Source organism: Nematostella vectensis, chromosome 10 (genome assembly GCF_932526225.1).
Source record: "Nematostella vectensis chromosome 10, jaNemVect1.1, whole genome shotgun sequence".
Lineage (NCBI taxonomy): Eukaryota > Metazoa > Cnidaria > Anthozoa > Actiniaria > Edwardsiidae > Nematostella > Nematostella vectensis.
In genome coordinates this window covers 4,834,233-4,856,744 of record NC_064043.1, presented here as the reverse complement: position 1 = coordinate 4,856,744, position 22,512 = coordinate 4,834,233, and the positions used below count along the sequence as shown (strand labels likewise).

Sequence of the window (22,512 nt, the reverse complement as noted above, 5' to 3'; positions counted from 1 at the left end):
TGATAAACTTGGGCTACATGTTTAGCTAGAAATAATATAATCTTCGTGTAAAGGTGAAATAAACTTGAGAAAATTCAATAAACTGTGTGTTTTTTTGTGTAGAAATTATAGGATTTGTCTTTTCGGTAGATCACATTGTGCATCAAAACTGCTAACCACCTCAATATTATACTCTCCCCGTAGAGCAACAGATTTGGTGACGCACTAAGGCAAACGTTCTAACAGTTCGGTTTTCAAGCATCCTTACTTTGTTAAACAAGAACAGGATGTTTGCCATTACTGTACATAAATCAAGGTATCCTAGAGGCTTTATTTCCTCTTTTCAGCCAAAGATATGCCTTTAGACGAAAATTAAACGTTTTTTTTTTTTAATAAAAGAGTGTAATCTAAATATCATATGATACTTGGTGATATCTTTTATAACATTTTGTGAAAGTCTTTTACACATAGCTGTTGAAAGTTTGATCAGATGCTAGTTTAATATGATGCTTCACCACTTTGTCGGGTGTATTGAATATTTGCTTTGTTTGAATTCTCTCCGCCCAACAGAACACAAGTGAGTTTTTGTCACTGATCAAAGCATCCCTGTTCTGCTTGAAAATAGGAGACTTTCTTGCTTGGCTTATTCTTCTCATATACGATAATCTCCTCATTAACTGACAAAATGCTTCAAGAGTTTATTATATTGACACTGTGGAGCTCCTTCGATGTTGATGTTTCTGATTAGCAATAAGCCAAAGTTTATTTAAGTAATGCAAAGAAGTTGAAGACAAGTATGTGAGGCATGGAACAGGAAAACTTTAGGGTCTTTCTTTTGATAGCATTTTTTTTCCGACAAGATGGAAGTCCAACCATTTTTTTTTCGAAAATGCTGGGGTATGAACATAATCTTTTGGTTCTAGAAATACTAGCCTTAGAAATCGAGATATTGAGATGCAGTATGTAAAATGGTGTAATAGTATCAAGGAATGTTTGTGGCTAGTCTAGACAGCTAGCCGCGTATCAAGGTTTTACTGATAGGGAGGGGGGTGGGGTGATTTGACGATCAATAAGATATAACCTACTGTACCACCCTAAGATTCACACTGTTCAGGGGCTTTTTCAGGAGAATGCCTAACTTGACAGAGAAGTGCATTGCTTTGGAGCCTGGAGCTAGAAAGGACAAGCAATAGGTTTGATAATCGTTTGATTCTAGAAAACCTCTTCTAACAGTCAATGAAGTGGGACGCTCGAAAAATCAACAAAGGAGATTAGGAGAAGATATTGTTGCAGTATATAATGTCGTTCTATAATAAAAGAATAACAATTAGTTCGTGCATGAAATATTCTCTGAAAGTCTTTCCGTTGAACTCTTCATATATGTTCTACCACACAAACAGTGGCTATTTTGGCAACGGTCTACTTCAGGTTAATACTTTTATGCCGAGTAACCTTTCAATGAACATTGGCCGCTTATTGTTTGTTATATCAAAGATAAATATTGATTAATAAGAATTAATGAGAGGGCGTAAGTCGAGTAGCCTTTCAATGAATATGTTGGCCTGTTGGCCTGTTTGTTATATCAGAGATTAATGGATTATTAATAAGAGGGGCTATTCTAGGATAATGCCTAACTTATCCAGAGTAGTCTATTGCTTAGAAGCCTATATAACGGAAATTGGTATGTTATTGTTTGTCTGGATTCTCTCCGCTGGAGCACGACCATTACACGACAGAACGAGTGTGACAATCAAAGCTTACCACTTATTGTTTGACATCGTAAGCTTTCTTGTTTGTCCCTACTCCACTGATTTTATGATGATCCCTTCAACGAAAGTGCTCTCAAGAAGATCATTATATTGACACTGTGTAGCCATCGCTCGATGTTTCTGATAAGATACACAATAAAAAATATCTTCAATCAAAATATTAAACAATCTATACGTCCATCAAGACGAAAAAAACTGCAGAAGATACGTCCTATAGAAAGTCAAGTCATAGCTTAAATTCGTCTCGCCTCCTTGACTTTGCTGTACGCATTCTCACTAGAATCTTACAAGTGGTCCTCAGCTCGTGCATAATCTCAGCCATGAATAAGCAGTCAAGCGGACGGGGCGCGGGGATAAATAGAGCAGTTCTTTCTCTGTGATTCAAGTCTTACTTGGAGACAAGCACAAGAAATCCACTTCTTCAACAAAAGGTAACATATTTGTACGTCTTGCAAACATAGTTGATGGAAAACTTACACCCATCTTTTGGTCACACCCCAATGTATCTTGTAAATGAATAATATTAACATTTTACTTTGAGACACACTGTATTTAAAGACGTTACCGCATAATTATTTGGTGCTGATATAATACTCAATCGCATTTGATCTTTTTGCAGGTTGATTCGAGAACATGGCCTCGTTCAAGATCGTTATCGTTTGCTTGGCACTTTTGGTTGCCGTCGCCTGCGCTCGCCGTAAGTAGCTCTACTATGAAAAATGTGTCTCTACCGACTTTTATTCTAAGCCCAGTTTATGCTCTCTTTAAGGCCGCGACATGATGTCCGATGATGAGCTTGACTTTCATTTGAGCAAACGCGGCATTCCTTGCGCTTGCGACAGCGATGGTCCTGACATCAGATCGGCATCTCTTTCGGGGATTGTCTGGATGGGCAGCTGTCCTTCTGGATGGAAGAAGTGTAAATCCTACTACTCCATTGTTGCCGATTGTTGCAACCAATAAAAGATTTAAGCTGATAAACTTGGGCTACATGTTTAGCTAGAAATAATATAATCATCGTGTAAAGGTGAAATAAACTTGAGAAAATTCAATAAACTGTGTGTTTTTTGTGTAGAAATTATAGGATTTGTCTTTTCGGTAGATCACATTGTGCATCAAAACTGCTAAACACCTTAATATTATACTCTCCCCGTAGTGCAACAGATTTGGTGACGCACTAAGGCAAACGTTCGAACAGTTGGGTTTTCATGCATCCTTACTTTGTTAAACAAGAACAGGATGTATGCCATTACCCGGCATAAATCAAGGTATCCTAGAGGCTTTATTTCCTCTTTTCAGCCAAAGATATGCCTTTAGACGAAAATTAAACGTTTTTTTTTTTAAATAAAAGAGTGTAATCTAAATATCATATGATACTTGGTGATATCTTTCATAACATTTTGTGAAAGTCTTTTTTACATAGCTGTTGAAAGTTTGATCAGATGCTAGTTTAATATGATGCTTCACCACTTTGTCGGGTGTATTAAATATTTGCTATGTTTGAATTCTCCCCGCCCAGCAGAACACAAGTGAGTGTTTGTCACTGATCAAAGCATCCCTGTTCTGCTTGAAAATAGGAGACTTTCTTGCTTGGCTTATTCTTCTCATATACGATAATCTCCTCATTAACTGACAAAATGCTTCAAGAGTTTATTATATTGACACTGTGGAGCTCCTTCGATGTTGATGTTTCTGATTAAGCCAAAGTTTATTTAAGTAATGCAAGGAAGTTAAAGACAAGAATGTAAGGCAAGGAACAGGAATACTTTAGGGTCTTTCTTTTGATAGCATGTTTTTTCCAACAAGATGGAAATCCAAATTTTCTATTTTTTCGAAAATGCTGGATTATGAACATAATCTTTTGGTTCTAGAAACATTAGCCTTAGAGATCGAGATATTGAGATGCAGTATGTAAAATGCTGTAATAGTATCAAGGAATGTTTGTGGCTAGTCTAGACAGCTAGCCGCGTATCAAGGTTTTACTGATGGGGAGGGGGGTGGGGTGATTTGACGATCATTCAATAAGATATTACCCACTGTACCCCCTAAGATTCACACCGTTCAGGGGCTTTTTCAGGAGAATGCCTAACTTATCAGAGAAGTGCATTGCTTTGGAGCCTGGAGCTAGAAAGGACAAGCAATAGGTTTGATAATCGTTTGATTCTAGAAAACCTCTTCTAAAAGTCAATGAAGTGGGATGCTCGAAAAATCAACAAAGGAGATTAGGAGAAGATATTGATGCAGTATATAATGTCATTCTATTATAAAAGAATAACAATTAGTTCGTGCATGAAATATTCTCTAAAAGTCTTTCCGTTGAACTCTTCATATATGTTCTATCACACAAACAGTGCTATTTTGGCAATGGTCTACCTCAGGCTAATACTTTTATGCCATGTAACCTTTCAATGAACATTGGCCGCTTGTTTGTTATATCAGAGATAAATATTGATTAATAAGAATTAATGAGAGGGCGTAAGTCGAGTAGCCTTTCAATGAATATGTTGGCCTGTTGGCCTGTTTGTTATATCAGTGATTAATGGATTATTAATAAGAGGGTATGCACGCACCCTGCACAACCCACTCCCATCGCGGGCTATTCTAGGATAATGTTATTGTTTGTGTTGATTCTCTACGCTGGAGCACGACCATCGCACGACAGAACGAGTGTGACAATCAAAGCTTACCACTTATTGTTTGACATCATAGGCTTTCTTGTTTGTCCCTACTCCACTGATTTTATGATGATCCCCTCAACGAAAGTGCTCCAAGAAGCTAATTATATTGACACTGTGTAGCCATCGCTCGATGTTTCCGATAAGATACACAATGAAAAATATCTTGAAACAAAATATTAAACAATCTATACGTCCATCATGTCGAAAAAAAAGTGCAGAAGATACGTCCTATAGAGTCAAGTCATAGCTTAAATTCGTCTCGCCTCCTTGACTTTGCTGTACGCATTCTCACTAGAATCTTACAAGTGGTCCTCAGCTCGTGCATAATCTCAGCCATGAATAAGCAGTCAAGCGGACGGGGCGCGGGGATAAATAGAGCAGTTCTTTCTCTGTGATTCAAGTCTTACTTGGAGACAAGCACAAGAAATCCACTTCTTCAACAAAAGGTAACATATTTGCACGTCTTGCAAACATAGTAGATGGAAAACTTACACCCATCTTTTGGTCACACCCTAATGTATCTTGTAAATGAATAATATCAACATTTTACTTTGAGACAGACTGTATTTAAAGACGTTACCGCATATTTTTTTTGGTGCTGATATAATACTCAATCGCATTTGATCTTTTTGCAGGTTGATTCGAGAACATGGCCTCGTTCAAGATCGTTATCGTTTGCTTGGCACTTTTGGTTGCCGTCGCCAGCGCTCGCCGTAAGTAGCTCTATTATGAAAAATGTGTCTCTACCGACTTTTATTCTAAGCCCAGTTTATGCTCTCTTTAGGCCGCGACATGATGTCCGATGATGAGCTTGACTATCATTATAGCAAACGCGGCATTCCTTGCGCTTGCGACAGCGATGGTCCTGACATCAGATCGGCATCTCTTTCGGGGATTGTCTGGATGGGCAGCTGTCCTTCTGGATGGAAGAAGTGTAAATCCTACTACTCCATTGTTGCCGATTGTTGCAACCAATAAAAGATTTAAGCTGATAAACTTGGGCTACATGTTTAGCTAGAAATAATATAATCTTCGTGTAAAGGTGAAATAAACTTGAGAAAATTCAATAAACTGTGTGTTTTTTTGTGTAGAAATTATAGGATTTGTCTTTTCGGTAGATCACATTGTGCATCAAAACTGCTAACCACCTCAATATTATACTCTCCCCGTAGTGCAACAGATTTGGTGACGCACTAAGGCAAACGTTCTAACAGTTCGGTTTTCAAGCATCCTTACTTTGTTAAACAAGAACAGGATGTTTGCCATTACTGTACATAAATCAAGGTATCCTAGAGGCTTTATTTCCTCTTTTCAGCCAAAGATATGCCTTTAGACGAAAATTAAACGTTTTTTTTTTAATAAAAGAGTGTAATCTAAATATCATATGATACTTGGTGATATCTTTCATAACATTTTGTGAAAGTCTTTTACACATAGCTGTTGAAAGTTTGATCAGATGCTAGTTTAATATGATGCTTCACCACTTTGTCGGGTGTATTAAATATTTGCTTTGTTTGAATTCTCTCCGCCCAACAGAACACAAGTGAGTTTTTGTCACTGATCAAAGCATCCCTGTTCTGCTTGAAAATAGGAGACTTTCTTGCTTGGCTTATTCTTCTCATATACGATAATCTCCTCATTAACTGACAAAATGCTTCAAGAGTTTATTATATTGACACTGTGGAGCTCCTTCGATGTTGATGTTTCTGATTAGCAATAAGCCAAAGTTTATTTAAGTAATGCAAAGAAGTTGAAGACAAGTATGTGAGGCATGGAACAGGAAAACTTTAGGGTCTTTCTTTTGATAGCATTTTTTTTCCGACAAGATGGAAGTCCAACCTTTTTTTTTTCGAAAATGCTGGGGTATGAACATAATCTTTTGGTTCTAGAAATACTAGCCTTAGAAATCGAGATATTGAGATGCAGTATGTAAAATGGTGTAATAGTATCAAGGAATGTTTGTGGCTAGTCTAGACAACTAGCCGCGTATCAAGGTTTTACTGATAGGGAGGGGGGTGGGGTGATTTGACGATCAATAAGATATAACCTACTGTACCACCCTAAGATTCACACTGTTCAGGGGCTTTTTCAGGAGAATGCCTAACTTGACAGAGAAGTGCATTGCTTTGGAGCCTGGAGCTAGAAAGGACAAGCAATAGGTTTGATAATCGTTTGATTCTAGAAAACCTCTTCTAACAGTCAATGAAGTGGGACGCTCGAAAAATCAACAAAGGAGATTAGGAGAAGATATTGTTGCAGTATATAATGTCGTTCTATAATAAAAGAATAACAATTAGTTCGTGCATGAAATATTCTCTGAAAGTCTTTCCGTTGAACTCTTCATATATGTTCTACCACACAAACAGTGGCTATATTGGCAACGGTCTACTTCAGGTTAATACTTTTATGCCGAGTAACCTTTCAATGAACATTGGCCGCTTATTGTTTGTTATATCAAAGATAAATATTGATTAATAAGAATTAATGAGAGGGCGTAAGTCGAGTAGCCTTTCAATGAATATGTTGGCCTGTTGGCCTGTTTGTTATATCAGAGATTAATGGATTATTAATAAGAGGGGCTATTCTAGGATAATGCCTAACTTATCCAGAGTAGTCTATTGCTTAGAAGCCTATATAACGGAAATTGGTATGTTATTGTTTGTCTGGATTCTCTCCGCTGGAGCACGACCATTACACGACAGAACGAGTGTGACAATCAAAGCTTACCACTTATTGTTTGACATCGTAAGCTTTCTTGTTTGTCCCTACTCCACTGATTTTATGATGATCCCTTCAACGAAAGTGCTCTCAAGAAGATCATTATATTGACACTGTGTAGCCATCGCTCGATGTTTCTGATAAGATACACAATAAAAAATATCTTCAATCAAAATATTAAACAATCTATACGTCCATCAAGACGAAAAAAACTGCAGAAGATACGTCCTATAGAAAGTCAAGTCATAGCTTAAATTCGTCTCGCCTCCTTGACTTTGCTGTACGCATTCTCACTAGAATCTTACAAGTGGTCCTCAGCTCGTGCATAATCTCAGCCATAAATAAGCAGTCAAGCGGACGGGGCGCGGGGATAAATAGAGCAGTTCTTTCTCTGGGATTCAAGTCTTACTTGGAGACAAGCACAAGAAATCCACTTCTTCAACAAAAGGTAACATATTTGTACGTCTTGCAAACATAGTTGATGGAAAACTTACACCCATCTTTTGGTCACACCCTAATGTATCTTGTAAATGAATAATATTAACATTTTACTTTGAGACACACTGTATTTAAAGACGTTACCGCATAATTATTTGGTGCTGATATAATACTCAATCGCATTTGATCTTTTTGCAGGTTGATTCGAGAACATGGCCTCGTTCAAGATCGTTATCGTTTGCTTGGCACTTTTGGTTGCCGTCGCCTGCGCTCGCCGTAAGTAGCTCTACTATGAAAAATGTGTCTCTACCGACTTTTATTCTAAGCCCAGTTTATGCTCTCTTTAAGGCCGCGACATGATGTCCGATGATGAGCTTGACTTTCATTTGAGCAAACGCGGCATTCCTTGCGCTTGCGACAGCGATGGTCCTGACATCAGATCGGCATCTCTTTCGGGGATTGTCTGGATGGGCAGCTGTCCTTCTGGATGGAAGAAGTGTAAATCCTACTACTCCATTGTTGCCGATTGTTGCAACCAATAAAAGATTTAAGCTGATAAACTTGGGCTACATGTTTAGCTAGAAATAATATAATCTTCGTGTAAAGGTGAAATAAACTTGAGAAAATTCAATAAACTGTGTGTTTTTTTGTGTAGAAATTATAGGATTTGTCTTTTCGGTAGATCACATTGTGCATCAAAACTGCTAACCACCTCAATATTATACTCTCCCCGTAGAGCAACAGATTTGGTGACGCACTAAGGCAAACGTTCTAACAGCTCGGTTTTCAAGCATCCTTACTTTGTTAAACAAGAACAGGATGTTTGCCATTACTGTACATAAATCAAGGTATCCTAGAGGCTTTATTTCCTCTTTTCAGCCAAAGATATGCCTTTAGACGAAAATTAAACGTTTTTTTTTTAATAAAAGAGTGTAATCTAAATATCATATGATACTTGGTGATATCTTTCATAACATTTTGTGAAAGTCTTTTACACATAGCTGTTGAAAGTTTGATCAGATGCTAGTTTAATATGATGCTTCACCACTTTGTCGGGTGTATTAAATATTTGCTTTGTTTGAATTCTCTCCGCCCAACAGAACACAAGTGAGTTTTTGTCACTGATCAAAGCATCCCTGTTCTGCTTGAAAATAGGAGACTTTCTTGCTTGGCTTATTCTTCTCATATACGATAATCTCCTCATTAACTGACAAAATGCTTCAAGAGTTTATTATATTGACACTGTGGAGCTCCTTCGATGTTGATGTTTCTGATTAGCTATAAGCCAAAGTTTATTTAAGTAATGCAAGGAAGTTAAAGACAAGAATTTTAGGCAAGGAACAGGAATACTTTAGGGTCTTTCTTTTGATAGCATGTTTTTTCCAACAAGATGGAAATCCAACTTTTCTATTTTTTCGAAAATGCTGGATAATGAACATAATCTTTTGGTTCTAGAAACATTAGCCTTAGAGATCGAGATATTGAGATGCAGTATGTAAAATGCTGTAATAGTATCAAGAAATGTTTGTGGCTAGTCTAGACAGCTAGCCGCGTATCAAGGTTTTACTGTTGGAGAGGGGGGTGGGGTGATTTGACGATCAATAAGATATAACCTACTGTACCCCCTTAACATTCACACTGTTCAGGGGCTTTTTCAGGAGAATGCCTCACTTGTCAGAGAAGTGCATTGCTTTGGAGCCTGGAGCTAGAAAGGACAAGCAATAGGTTTGAAAATCGTTTGATTCTAGAAAACCTCTTCTAAAAGTCAATGAAGTGGGATGCTCGAAAAATCAACCAAGAAGATTAGGAGAAGATATTGATGCAGTCTATAATGTCATTCTATTATAAAAGAATAACAATTAGTTCGTGCATGAAATATTCTCTGAAAGTCTTTCCGTTGAACTCTTCATATATGTTCTACCACACAAACAGTGGCTATTTTGGCGACGGTCTACTTCAGGTTAATACTTTTATGCCGAGTAACCTTTCAATGAACATTGGCCGCTTATTGTTTGTTATATCAGAGATAAATATTGATTAATAAGAATTAATGAGAGGGCGTAAGTCGAGTAGCCTTTCAATGAATATGTTGGCCTGTTTGTCTGTTTGTTATATCAGAGATTAAAGGATTATTAATAAGAGGGTATGCACGCACCCTGCGCAACACAGTCCCTCCGAGCTTTGCTGTACGCATTCTCACTAGAATCTTACAAGTGGTCCTCAGCTCGTGCATAATCTCAGCCATGAATAAGCAGTCAAGCGGACGGGGCGCGGGGATAAATAGAGCAGTTCTTTCTCTGTGATTCAAGTCTTACTTGGAGACAAGCACAAGAAATCCACTTCTTCAACAAAAGGTAACATATTTGCACGTCTTGCAAACATAGTAGATGGAAAACTTACACCCATCTTTTGGTCACACCCTAATGTATCTTGTAAATGAATAATATCAACATTTTACTTTGAGACAGACTGTATTTAAAGACGTTATCGCATATTTTTTTGGTGCTGATATAATACTCAATCGCATTTGATCTTTTTGCAGGTTGATTCGAGAACATGGCCTCGTTCAAGATCGTTATCGTTTGCTTGGCACTTTTGGTTGCCGTCGCCTGCGCTCGCCGTAAGTAGCTCTACTATGAAAAATGTGTCTCTACCGACTTTTATTCTAAGCCCAGTTTATGCTCTCTTTAGGCCGCGACATGATGTCCGATGATGAGCTTGACTATCATTATAGCAAACGCGGCATTCCTTGCGCTTGCGACAGCGATGGTCCTGACATCAGATCGGCATCTCTTTCGGGGATTGTCTGGATGGGCAGCTGTCCTTCTGGATGGAAGAAGTGTAAATCCTACTACTCCATTGTTGCCGATTGTTGCAACCAATAAAAGATTTAAGCTGATAAACTTGGGCTACATGTTTAGCTAGAAATAATATAATCTTCGTGTAAAGGTGAAATAAACTTGAGAAAATTCAATAAACTGTGTGTTTTTTTGTGTAGAAATTATAGGATTTGTCTTTTCGGTAGATCACATTGTGCATCAAAACTGCTAACCACCTCAATATTATACTCTCCCCGTAGAGCAACAGATTTGGTGACGCACTAAGGCAAACGTTCTAACAGTTCGGTTTTCAAGCATCCTTACTTTGTTAAACAAGAACAGGATGTTTGCCATTACTGTACATAAATCAAGGTATCCTAGAGGCTTTATTTCCTCTTTTCAGCCAAAGATATGCCTTTAGACGAAAATTAAACGTTTTTTTTTTTAATAAAAGAGTGTAATCTAAATATCATATGATACTTGGTGATATCTTTTATAACATTTTGTGAAAGTCTTTTACACATAGCTGTTGAAAGTTTGATCAGATGCTAGTTTAATATGATGCTTCACCACTTTGTCGGGTGTATTGAATATTTGCTTTGTTTGAATTCTCTCCGCCCAACAGAACACAAGTGAGTTTTTGTCACTGATCAAAGCATCCCTGTTCTGCTTGAAAATAGGAGACTTTCTTGCTTGGCTTATTCTTCTCATATACGATAATCTCCTCATTAACTGACAAAATGCTTCAAGAGTTTATTATATTGACACTGTGGAGCTCCTTCGATGTTGATGTTTCTGATTAGCAATAAGCCAAAGTTTATTTAAGTAATGCAAAGAAGTTGAAGACAAGTATGTGAGGCATGGAACAGGAAAACTTTAGGGTCTTTCTTTTGATAGCATTTTTTTTCCGACAAGATGGAAGTCCAACCATTTTTTTTTTCGAAAATGCTGGGGTATGAACATAATCTTTTGGTTCTAGAAATACTAGCCTTAGAAATCGAGATATTGAGATGCAGTATGTAAAATGGTGTAATAGTATCAAGGAATGTTTGTGGCTAGTCTAGACAGCTAGCCGCGTATCAAGGTTTTACTGATAGGGAGGGGGGTGGGGTGATTTGACGATCAATAAGATATAACCTACTGTACCACCCTAAGATTCACACTGTTCAGGGGCTTTTTCAGGAGAATGCCTAACTTGACAGAGAAGTGCATTGCTTTGGAGCCTGGAGCTAGAAAGGACAAGCAATAGGTTTGATAATCGTTTGATTCTAGAAAACCTCTTCTAACAGTCAATGAAGTGGGACGCTCGAAAAATCAACAAAGGAGATTAGGAGAAGATATTGTTGCAGTATATAATGTCGTTCTATAATAAAAGAATAACAATTAGTTCGTGCATGAAATATTCTCTGAAAGTCTTTCCGTTGAACTCTTCATATATGTTCTACCACACAAACAGTGGCTATTTTGGCAACGGTCTACTTCAGGTTAATACTTTTATGCCGAGTAACCTTTCAATGAACATTGGCCGCTTATTGTTTGTTATATCAAAGATAAATATTGATTAATAAGAATTAATGAGAGGGCGTAAGTCGAGTAGCCTTTCAATGAATATGTTGGCCTGTTGGCCTGTTTGTTATATCAGAGATTAATGGATTATTAATAAGAGGGGCTATTCTAGGATAATGCCTAACTTATCCAGAGTAGTCTATTGCTTAGAAGCCTATATAACGGAAATTGGTATGTTATTGTTTGTCTGGATTCTCTCCGCTGGAGCACGACCATTACACGACAGAACGAGTGTGACAATCAAAGCTTACCACTTATTGTTTGACATCGTAAGCTTTCTTGTTTGTCCCTACTCCACTGATTTTATGATGATCCCTTCAACGAAAGTGCTCTCAAGAAGATCATTATATTGACACTGTGTAGCCATCGCTCGATGTTTCTGATAAGATACACAATAAAAAATATCTTCAATCAAAATATTAAACAATCTATACGTCCATCAAGACGAAAAAAACTGCAGAAGATACGTCCTATAGAAAGTCAAGTCATAGCTTAAATTCGTCTCGCCTCCTTGACTTTGCTGTACGCATTCTCACTAGAATCTTACAAGTGGTCCTCAGCTCGTGCATAATCTCAGCCATGAATAAGCAGTCAAGCGGACGGGGCGCGGGGATAAATAGAGCAGTTCTTTCTCTGTGATTCAAGTCTTACTTGGAGACAAGCACAAGAAATCCACTTCTTCAACAAAAGGTAACATATTTGTACGTCTTGCAAACATAGTTGATGGAAAACTTACACCCATCTTTTGGTCACACCCCAATGTATCTTGTAAATGAATAATATTAACATTTTACTTTGAGACACACTGTATTTAAAGACGTTACCGCATAATTATTTGGTGCTGATATAATACTCAATCGCATTTGATCTTTTTGCAGGTTGATTCGAGAACATGGCCTCGTTCAAGATCGTTATCGTTTGCTTGGCACTTTTGGTTGCCGTCGCCTGCGCTCGCCGTAAGTAGCTCTACTATGAAAAATGTGTCTCTACCGACTTTTATTCTAAGCCCAGTTTATGCTCTCTTTAAGGCCGCGACATGATGTCCGATGATGAGCTTGACTTTCATTTGAGCAAACGCGGCATTCCTTGCGCTTGCGACAGCGATGGTCCTGACATCAGATCGGCATCTCTTTCGGGGATTGTCTGGATGGGCAGCTGTCCTTCTGGATGGAAGAAGTGTAAATCCTACTACTCCATTGTTGCCGATTGTTGCAACCAATAAAAGATTTAAGCTGATAAACTTGGGCTACATGTTTAGCTAGAAATAATATAATCATCGTGTAAAGGTGAAATAAACTTGAGAAAATTCAATAAACTGTGTGTTTTTTGTGTAGAAATTATAGGATTTGTCTTTTCGGTAGATCACATTGTGCATCAAAACTGCTAAACACCTTAATATTATACTCTCCCCGTAGTGCAACAGATTTGGTGACGCACTAAGGCAAACGTTCGAACAGTTGGGTTTTCATGCATCCTTACTTTGTTAAACAAGAACAGGATGTATGCCATTACCCGGCATAAATCAAGGTATCCTAGAGGCTTTATTTCCTCTTTTCAGCCAAAGATATGCCTTTAGACGAAAATTAAACGTTTTTTTTTTTAAATAAAAGAGTGTAATCTAAATATCATATGATACTTGGTGATATCTTTCATAACATTTTGTGAAAGTCTTTTTTACATAGCTGTTGAAAGTTTGATCAGATGCTAGTTTAATATGATGCTTCACCACTTTGTCGGGTGTATTAAATATTTGCTATGTTTGAATTCTCCCCGCCCAGCAGAACACAAGTGAGTGTTTGTCACTGATCAAAGCATCCCTGTTCTGCTTGAAAATAGGAGACTTTCTTGCTTGGCTTATTCTTCTCATATACGATAATCTCCTCATTAACTGACAAAATGCTTCAAGAGTTTATTATATTGACACTGTGGAGCTCCTTCGATGTTGATGTTTCTGATTAAGCCAAAGTTTATTTAAGTAATGCAAGGAAGTTAAAGACAAGAATGTAAGGCAAGGAACAGGAATACTTTAGGGTCTTTCTTTTGATAGCATGTTTTTTCCAACAAGATGGAAATCCAAATTTTCTATTTTTTCGAAAATGCTGGATTATGAACATAATCTTTTGGTTCTAGAAACATTAGCCTTAGAGATCGAGATATTGAGATGCAGTATGTAAAATGCTGTAATAGTATCAAGGAATGTTTGTGGCTAGTCTAGACAGCTAGCCGCGTATCAAGGTTTTACTGATGGGGAGGGGGGTGGGGTGATTTGACGATCATTCAATAAGATATTACCCACTGTACCCCCTAAGATTCACACCGTTCAGGGGCTTTTTCAGGAGAATGCCTAACTTATCAGAGAAGTGCATTGCTTTGGAGCCTGGAGCTAGAAAGGACAAGCAATAGGTTTGATAATCGTTTGATTCTAGAAAACCTCTTCTAAAAGTCAATGAAGTGGGATGCTCGAAAAATCAACAAAGGAGATTAGGAGAAGATATTGATGCAGTATATAATGTCATTCTATTATAAAAGAATAACAATTAGTTCGTGCATGAAATATTCTCTAAAAGTCTTTCCGTTGAACTCTTCATATATGTTCTATCACACAAACAGTGCTATTTTGGCAATGGTCTACCTCAGGCTAATACTTTTATGCCATGTAACCTTTCAATGAACATTGGCCGCTTGTTTGTTATATCAGAGATAAATATTGATTAATAAGAATTAATGAGAGGGCGTAAGCCGAGTAGCCTTTCAATGAATATGTTGGCCTGTTGGCCTGTTTGTTATATCAGTGATTAATGGATTATTAATAAGAGGGTATGCACGCACCCTGCACAACCCACTCCCATCGCGGGCTATTCTAGGATAATGTTATTGTTTGTGTTGATTCTCTACGCTGGAGCACGACCATCGCACGACAGAACGAGTGTGACAATCAAAGCTTACCACTTATTGTTTGACATCATAGGCTTTCTTGTTTGTCCCTACTCCACTGATTTTATGATGATCCCCTCAACGAAAGTGCTCCAAGAAGCTAATTATATTGACACTGTGTAGCCATCGCTCGATGTTTCCGATAAGATACACAATGAAAAATATCTTGAAACAAAATATTAAACAATCTATACGTCCATCATGTCGAAAAAAAAGTGCAGAAGATACGTCCTATAGAGTCAAGTCATAGCTTAAATTCGTCTCGCCTCCTTGACTTTGCTGTACGCATTCTCACTAGAATCTTACAAGTGGTCCTCAGCTCGTGCATAATCTCAGCCATGAATAAGCAGTCAAGCGGACGGGGCGCGGGGATAAATAGAGCAGTTCTTTCTCTGTGATTCAAGTCTTACTTGGAGACAAGCACAAGAAATCCACTTCTTCAACAAAAGGTAACATATTTGCACGTCTTGCAAACATAGTAGATGGAAAACTTACACCCATCTTTTGGTCACACCCTAATGTATCTTGTAAATGAATAATATCAACATTTTACTTTGAGACAGACTGTATTTAAAGACGTTACCGCATATTTTTTTGGTGCTGATATAATACTCAATCGCATTTGATCTTTTTGCAGGTTGATTCGAGAACATGGCCTCGTTCAAGATCGTTATCGTTTGCTTGGCACTTTTGGTTGCCGTCGCCTGCGCTCGCCGTAAGTAGCTCTACTATGAAAAATGTGTCTCTACCGACTTTTATTCTAAGCCCAGTTTATGCTCTCTTTAGGCCGCGACATGATGTCCGATGATGAGCTTGACTATCATTATAGCAAACGCGGCATTCCTTGCGCTTGCGACAGCGATGGTCCTGACATCAGATCGGCATCTCTTTCGGGGATTGTCTGGATGGGCAGCTGTCCTTCTGGATGGAAGAAGTGTAAATCCTACTACTCCATTGTTGCCGATTGTTGCAACCAATAAAAGATTTAAGCTGATAAACTTGGGCTACATGTTTAGCTAGAAATAATATAATCTTCGTGTAAAGGTGAAATAAACTTGAGAAAATTCAATAAACTGTGTGTTTTTTTGTGTAGAAATTATAGGATTTGTCTTTTCGGTAGATCACATTGTGCATCAAAACTGCTAACCACCTCAATATTATACTCTCCCCGTAGAGCAACAGATTTGGTGACGCACTAAGGCAAACGTTCTAACAGTTCGGTTTTCAAGCATCCTTACTTTGTTAAACAAGAACAGGATGTTTGCCATTACTGTACATAAATCAAGGTATCCTAGAGGCTTTATTTCCTCTTTTCAGCCAAAGATATGCCTTTAGACGAAAATTAAACGTTTTTTTTTTTTAATAAAAGAGTGTAATCTAAATATCATATGATACTTGGTGATATCTTTTATAACATTTTGTGAAAGTCTTTTACACATAGCTGTTGAAAGTTTGATCAGATGCTAGTTTAATATGATGCTTCACCACTTTGTCGGGTGTATTGAATATTTGCTTTGTTTGAATTCTCTCCGCCCAACAGAACACAAGTGAGTTTTTGTCACTGATCAAAGCATCCCTGTTCTGCTTGAAAATAGGAGACTTTCTTGCTTGGCTTATTCTTCTCATATACGATAATCTCCTCATTAACTGACAAAATGCTTCAAGAGTTTATTATATTGACACTGTGGAGCTCCTTCGATGTTGATGTTTCTGATTAGCAATAAGCCAAAGTTTATTTAAGTAATGCAAAGAAGTTGAAGACAAGTATGTGAGGCATGGAACAGGAAAACTTTAGGGTCTTTCTTTTGATAGCATTTTTTTTCCGACAAGATGGAAGTCCAACCATTTTTTTTTCGAAAATGCTGGGGTATGAACATAATCTTTTGGTTCTAGAAATACTAGCCTTAGAAATCGAGATATTGAGATGCAGTATGTAAAATGGTGTAATAGTATCAAGGAATGTTTGTGGCTAGTCTAGACAGCTAGCCGCGTATCAAGGTTTTACTGATAGGGAGGGGGGTGGGGTGATTTGACGATCAATAAGATATAACCTACTGTACCACCCTAAGATTCACACTGTTCAGGGGCTTTTTCAGGAGAATGCCTAACTTGACAGAGAAGTGCATTGCTTTGGAGCCTGGAGCTAGAAAGGACAAGCAATAGGTTTGATAATCGTTTGATTCTAGAAAACCTCTTCTAACAGTCAATGAAGTGGGACGCTCGAAAAATCAACAAAGGAGATTAGGAGAAGATATTGTTGCAGTATATAATGTCGTTCTATAATAAAAGAATAACAATTAGTTCGTGCATGAAATATTCTCTGAAAGTCTTTCCGTTGAACTCTTCATATATGTTCTACCACACAAACAGTGGCTATTTTGGCAACGGTCTACTTCAGGTTAATACTTTTATGCCGAGTAACCTTTCAATGAACATTGGCCGCTTATTGTTTGTTATATCAAAGATAAATATTGATTAATAAGAATTAATGAGAGGGCGTAAGTCGAGTAGCCTTTCAATGAATATGTTGGCCTGTTGGCCTGTTTGTTATATCAGAGATTAATGGATTATTAATAAGAGGGGCTATTCTAGGATAATGCCTAACTTATCCAGAGTAGTCTATTGCTTAGAAGCCTATATAACGGAAATTGGTATGTTATTGTTTGTCTGGATTCTCTCCGCTGGAGCACGACCATTACACGACAGAACGAGTGTGACAATCAAAGCTTACCACTTATTGTTTGACATCGTAAGCTTTCTTGTTTGTCCCTACTCCACTGATTTTATGATGATCCCTTCAACGAAAGTGCTCTCAAGAAGATCATTATATTGACACTGTGTAGCCATCGCTCGATGTTTCTGATAAGATACACAATAAAAAATATCTTCAATCAAAATATTAAACAATCTATACGTCCATCAAGACGAAAAAAACTGCAGAAGATACGTCCTATAGAAAGTCAAGTCATAGCTTAAATTCGTCTCGCCTCCTTGACTTTGCTGTACGCATTCTCACTAGAATCTTACAAGTGGTCCTCAGCTCGTGCATAATCTCAGCCATGAATAAGCAGTCAAGCGGACGGGGCGCGGGGATAAATAGAGCAGTTCTTTCTCTGTGATTCAAGTCTTACTTGGAGACAAGCACAAGAAATCCACTTCTTCAACAAAAGGTAACATATTTGTACGTCTTGCAAACATAGTTGATGGAAAACTTACACCCATCTTTTGGTCACACCCCAATGTATCTTGTAAATGAATAATATTAACATTTTACTTTGAGACACACTGTATTTAAAGACGTTACCGCATAATTATTTGGTGCTGATATAATACTCAATCGCATTTGATCTTTTTGCAGGTTGATTCGAGAACATGGCCTCGTTCAAGATCGTTATCGTTTGCTTGGCACTTTTGGTTGCCGTCGCCTGCGCTCGCCGTAAGTAGCTCTACTATGAAAAATGTGTCTCTACCGACTTTTATTCTAAGCCCAGTTTATGCTCTCTTTAAGGCCGCGACATGATGTCCGATGATGAGCTTGACTTTCATTTGAGCAAACGCGGCATTCCTTGCGCTTGCGACAGCGATGGTCCTGACATCAGATCGGCATCTCTTTCGGGGATTGTCTGGATGGGCAGCTGTCCTTCTGGATGGAAGAAGTGTAAATCCTACTACTCCATTGTTGCCGATTGTTGCAACCAATAAAAGATTTAAGCTGATAAACTTGGGCTACATGTTTAGCTAGAAATAATATAATCATCGTGTAAAGGTGAAATAAACTTGAGAAAATTCAATAAACTGTGTGTTTTTTGTGTAGAAATTATAGGATTTGTCTTTTCGGTAGATCACATTGTGCATCAAAACTGCTAAACACCTTAATATTATACTCTCCCCGTAGTGCAACAGATTTGGTGACGCACTAAGGCAAACGTTCGAACAGTTGGGTTTTCATGCATCCTTACTTTGTTAAACAAGAACAGGATGTATGCCATTACCCGGCATAAATCAAGGTATCCTAGAGGCTTTATTTCCTCTTTTCAGCCAAAGATATGCCTTTAGACGAAAATTAAACGTTTTTTTTTTTAAATAAAAGAGTGTAATCTAAATATCATATGATACTTGGTGATATCTTTCATAACATTTTGTGAAAGTCTTTTTTACATAGCTGTTGAAAGTTTGATCAGATGCTAGTTTAATATGATGCTTCACCACTTTGTCGGGTGTATTAAATATTTGCTATGTTTGAATTCTCCCCGCCCAGCAGAACACAAGTGAGTGTTTGTCACTGATCAAAGCATCCCTGTTCTGCTTGAAAATAGGAGACTTTCTTGCTTGGCTTATTCTTCTCATATACGATAATCTCCTCATTAACTGACAAAATGCTTCAAGAGTTTATTATATTGACACTGTGGAGCTCCTTCGATGTTGATGTTTCTGATTAAGCCAAAGTTTATTTAAGTAATGCAAGGAAGTTAAAGACAAGAATGTAAGGCAAGGAACAGGAATACTTTAGGGTCTTTCTTTTGATAGCATGTTTTTTCCAACAAGATGGAAATCCAAATTTTCTATTTTTTCGAAAATGCTGGATTATGAACATAATCTTTTGGTTCTAGAAACATTAGCCTTAGAGATCGAGATATTGAGATGCAGTATGTAAAATGCTGTAATAGTATCAAGGAATGTTTGTGGCTAGTCTAGACAGCTAGCCGCGTATCAAGGTTTTACTGATGGGGAGGGGGGTGGGGTGATTTGACGATCATTCAATAAGATATTACCCACTGTACCCCCTAAGATTCACACCGTTCAGGGGCTTTTTCAGGAGAATGCCTAACTTATCAGAGAAGTGCATTGCTTTGGAGCCTGGAGCTAGAAAGGACAAGCAATAGGTTTGATAATCGTTTGATTCTAGAAAACCTCTTCTAAAAGTCAATGAAGTGGGATGCTCGAAAAATCAACAAAGGAGATTAGGAGAAGATATTGATGCAGTATATAATGTCATTCTATTATAAAAGAATAACAATTAGTTCGTGCATGAAATATTCTCTAAAAGTCTTTCCGTTGAACTCTTCATATATGTTCTATCACACAAACAGTGCTATTTTGGCAATGGTCTACCTCAGGCTAATACTTTTATGCCATGTAACCTTTCAATGAACATTGGCCGCTTGTTTGTTATATCAGAGATAAATATTGATTAATAAGAATTAATGAGAGGGCGTAAGTCGAGTAGCCTTTCAATGAATATGTTGGCCTGTTGGCCTGTTGGCCTGTTTGTTATATCAGTGATTAATGGATTATTAATAAGAGGGTATGCACGCACCCTGCACAACCCACTCCCATCGCGGGCTATTCTAGGATAATGTTATTGTTTGTGTTGATTCTCTACGCTGGAGCACGACCATCGCACGACAGAACGAGTGTGACAATCAAAGCTTACCACTTATTGTTTGACATCATAGGCTTTCTTGTTTGTCCCTACTCCACTGATTTTATGATGATCCCCTCAACGAAAGTGCTCCAAGAAGCTAATTATATTGACACTGTGTAGCCATCGCTCGATGTTTCCGATAAGATACACAATGAAAAATATCTTGAAACAAAATATTAAACAATCTATACGTCCATCATGTCGAAAAAAAAGTGCAGAAGATACGTCCTATAGAGTCAAGTCATAGCTTAAATTCGTCTCGCCTCCTTGACTTTGCTGTACGCATTCTCACTAGAATCTTACAAGTGGTCCTCAGCTCGTGCATAATCTCAGCCATGAATAAGCAGTCAAGCGGACGGGGCGCGGGGATAAATAGAGCAGTTCTTTCTCTGTGATTCAAGTCTTACTTGGAGACAAGCACAAGAAATCCACTTCTTCAACAAAAGGTAACATATTTGCACGTCTTGCAAACATAGTAGATGGAAAACTTACACCCATCTTTTGGTCACACCCTAATGTATCTTGTAAATGAATAATATCAACATTTTACTTTGAGACAGACTGTATTTAAAGACGTTACCGCATATTTTTTTTGGTGCTGATATAATACTCAATCGCATTTGATCTTTTTGCAGGTTGATTCGAGAACATGGCCTCGTTCAAGATCGTTATCGTTTGCTTGGCACTTTTGGTTGCCGTCGCCAGCGCTCGCCGTAAGTAGCTCTATTATGAAAAATGTGTCTCTACCGACTTTTATTCTAAGCCCAGTTTATGCTCTCTTTAGGCCGCGACATGATGTCCGATGATGAGCTTGACTATCATTATAGCAAACGCGGCATTCCTTGCGCTTGCGACAGCGATGGTCCTGACATCAGATCGGCATCTCTTTCGGGGATTGTCTGGATGGGCAGCTGTCCTTCTGGATGGAAGAAGTGTAAATCCTACTACTCCATTGTTGCCGATTGTTGCAACCAATAAAAGATTTAAGCTGATAAACTTGGGCTACATGTTTAGCTAGAAATAATATAATCTTCGTGTAAAGGTGAAATAAACTTGAGAAAATTCAATAAACTGTGTGTTTTTTTGTGTAGAAATTATAGGATTTGTCTTTTCGGTAGATCACATTGTGCATCAAAACTGCTAACCACCTCAATATTATACTCTCCCCGTAGTGCAACAGATTTGGTGACGCACTAAGGCAAACGTTCTAACAGTTCGGTTTTCAAGCATCCTTACTTTGTTAAACAAGAACAGGATGTTTGCCATTACTGTACATAAATCAAGGTATCCTAGAGGCTTTATTTCCTCTTTTCAGCCAAAGATATGCCTTTAGACGAAAATTAAACGTTTTTTTTTTAATAAAAGAGTGTAATCTAAATATCATATGATACTTGGTGATATCTTTCATAACATTTTGTGAAAGTCTTTTACACATAGCTGTTGAAAGTTTGATCAGATGCTAGTTTAATATGATGCTTCACCACTTTGTCGGGTGTATTAAATATTTGCTTTGTTTGAATTCTCTCCGCCCAACAGAACACAAGTGAGTTTTTGTCACTGATCAAAGCATCCCTGTTCTGCTTGAAAATAGGAGACTTTCTTGCTTGGCTTATTCTTCTCATATACGATAATCTCCTCATTAACTGACAAAATGCTTCAAGAGTTTATTATATTGACACTGTGGAGCTCCTTCGATGTTGATGTTTCTGATTAGCAATAAGCCAAAGTTTATTTAAGTAATGCAAAGAAGTTGAAGACAAGTATGTGAGGCATGGAACAGGAAAACTTTAGGGTCTTTCTTTTGATAGCATTTTTTTTCCGACAAGATGGAAGTCCAACCTTTTTTTTTTCGAAAATGCTGGGGTATGAACATAATCTTTTGGTTCTAGAAATACTAGCCTTAGAAATCGAGATATTGAGATGCAGTATGTAAAATGGTGTAATAGTATCAAGGAATGTTTGTGGCTAGTCTAGACAACTAGCCGCGTATCAAGGTTTTACTGATAGGGAGGGGGGTGGGGTGATTTGACGATCAATAAGATATAACCTACTGTACCACCCTAAGATTCACACTGTTCAGGGGCTTTTTCAGGAGAATGCCTAACTTGACAGAGAAGTGCATTGCTTTGGAGCCTGGAGCTAGAAAGGACAAGCAATAGGTTTGATAATCGTTTGATTCTAGAAAA

General features: G+C 37.8%; 2 long non-coding RNA genes across 2 annotated transcripts; both read left to right on the top strand.

The window, feature by feature from the left end:
• Nucleotides 1-2,063: 2,063 nt before the first annotated feature.
• LOC125573063 lies at nt 2,064-5,239 on the top strand. The gene is made up of 3 exons (XR_007313935.1): nt 2,064-2,179; nt 2,368-2,445; nt 5,211-5,239. It is a non-coding gene; the product is annotated as an uncharacterized LOC125573063 (long non-coding RNA).
• Nucleotides 5,240-17,955: 12,716 nt separating this feature from the next.
• On the top strand, nt 17,956-21,139 carry LOC125573062. Its single transcript, XR_007313934.1, has 3 exons — nt 17,956-18,071; nt 18,260-18,337; nt 21,111-21,139. It is a non-coding gene; the product is annotated as an uncharacterized LOC125573062 (long non-coding RNA).
• The last annotated feature ends 1,373 nt before the right edge of the window (nt 21,140-22,512 follow it).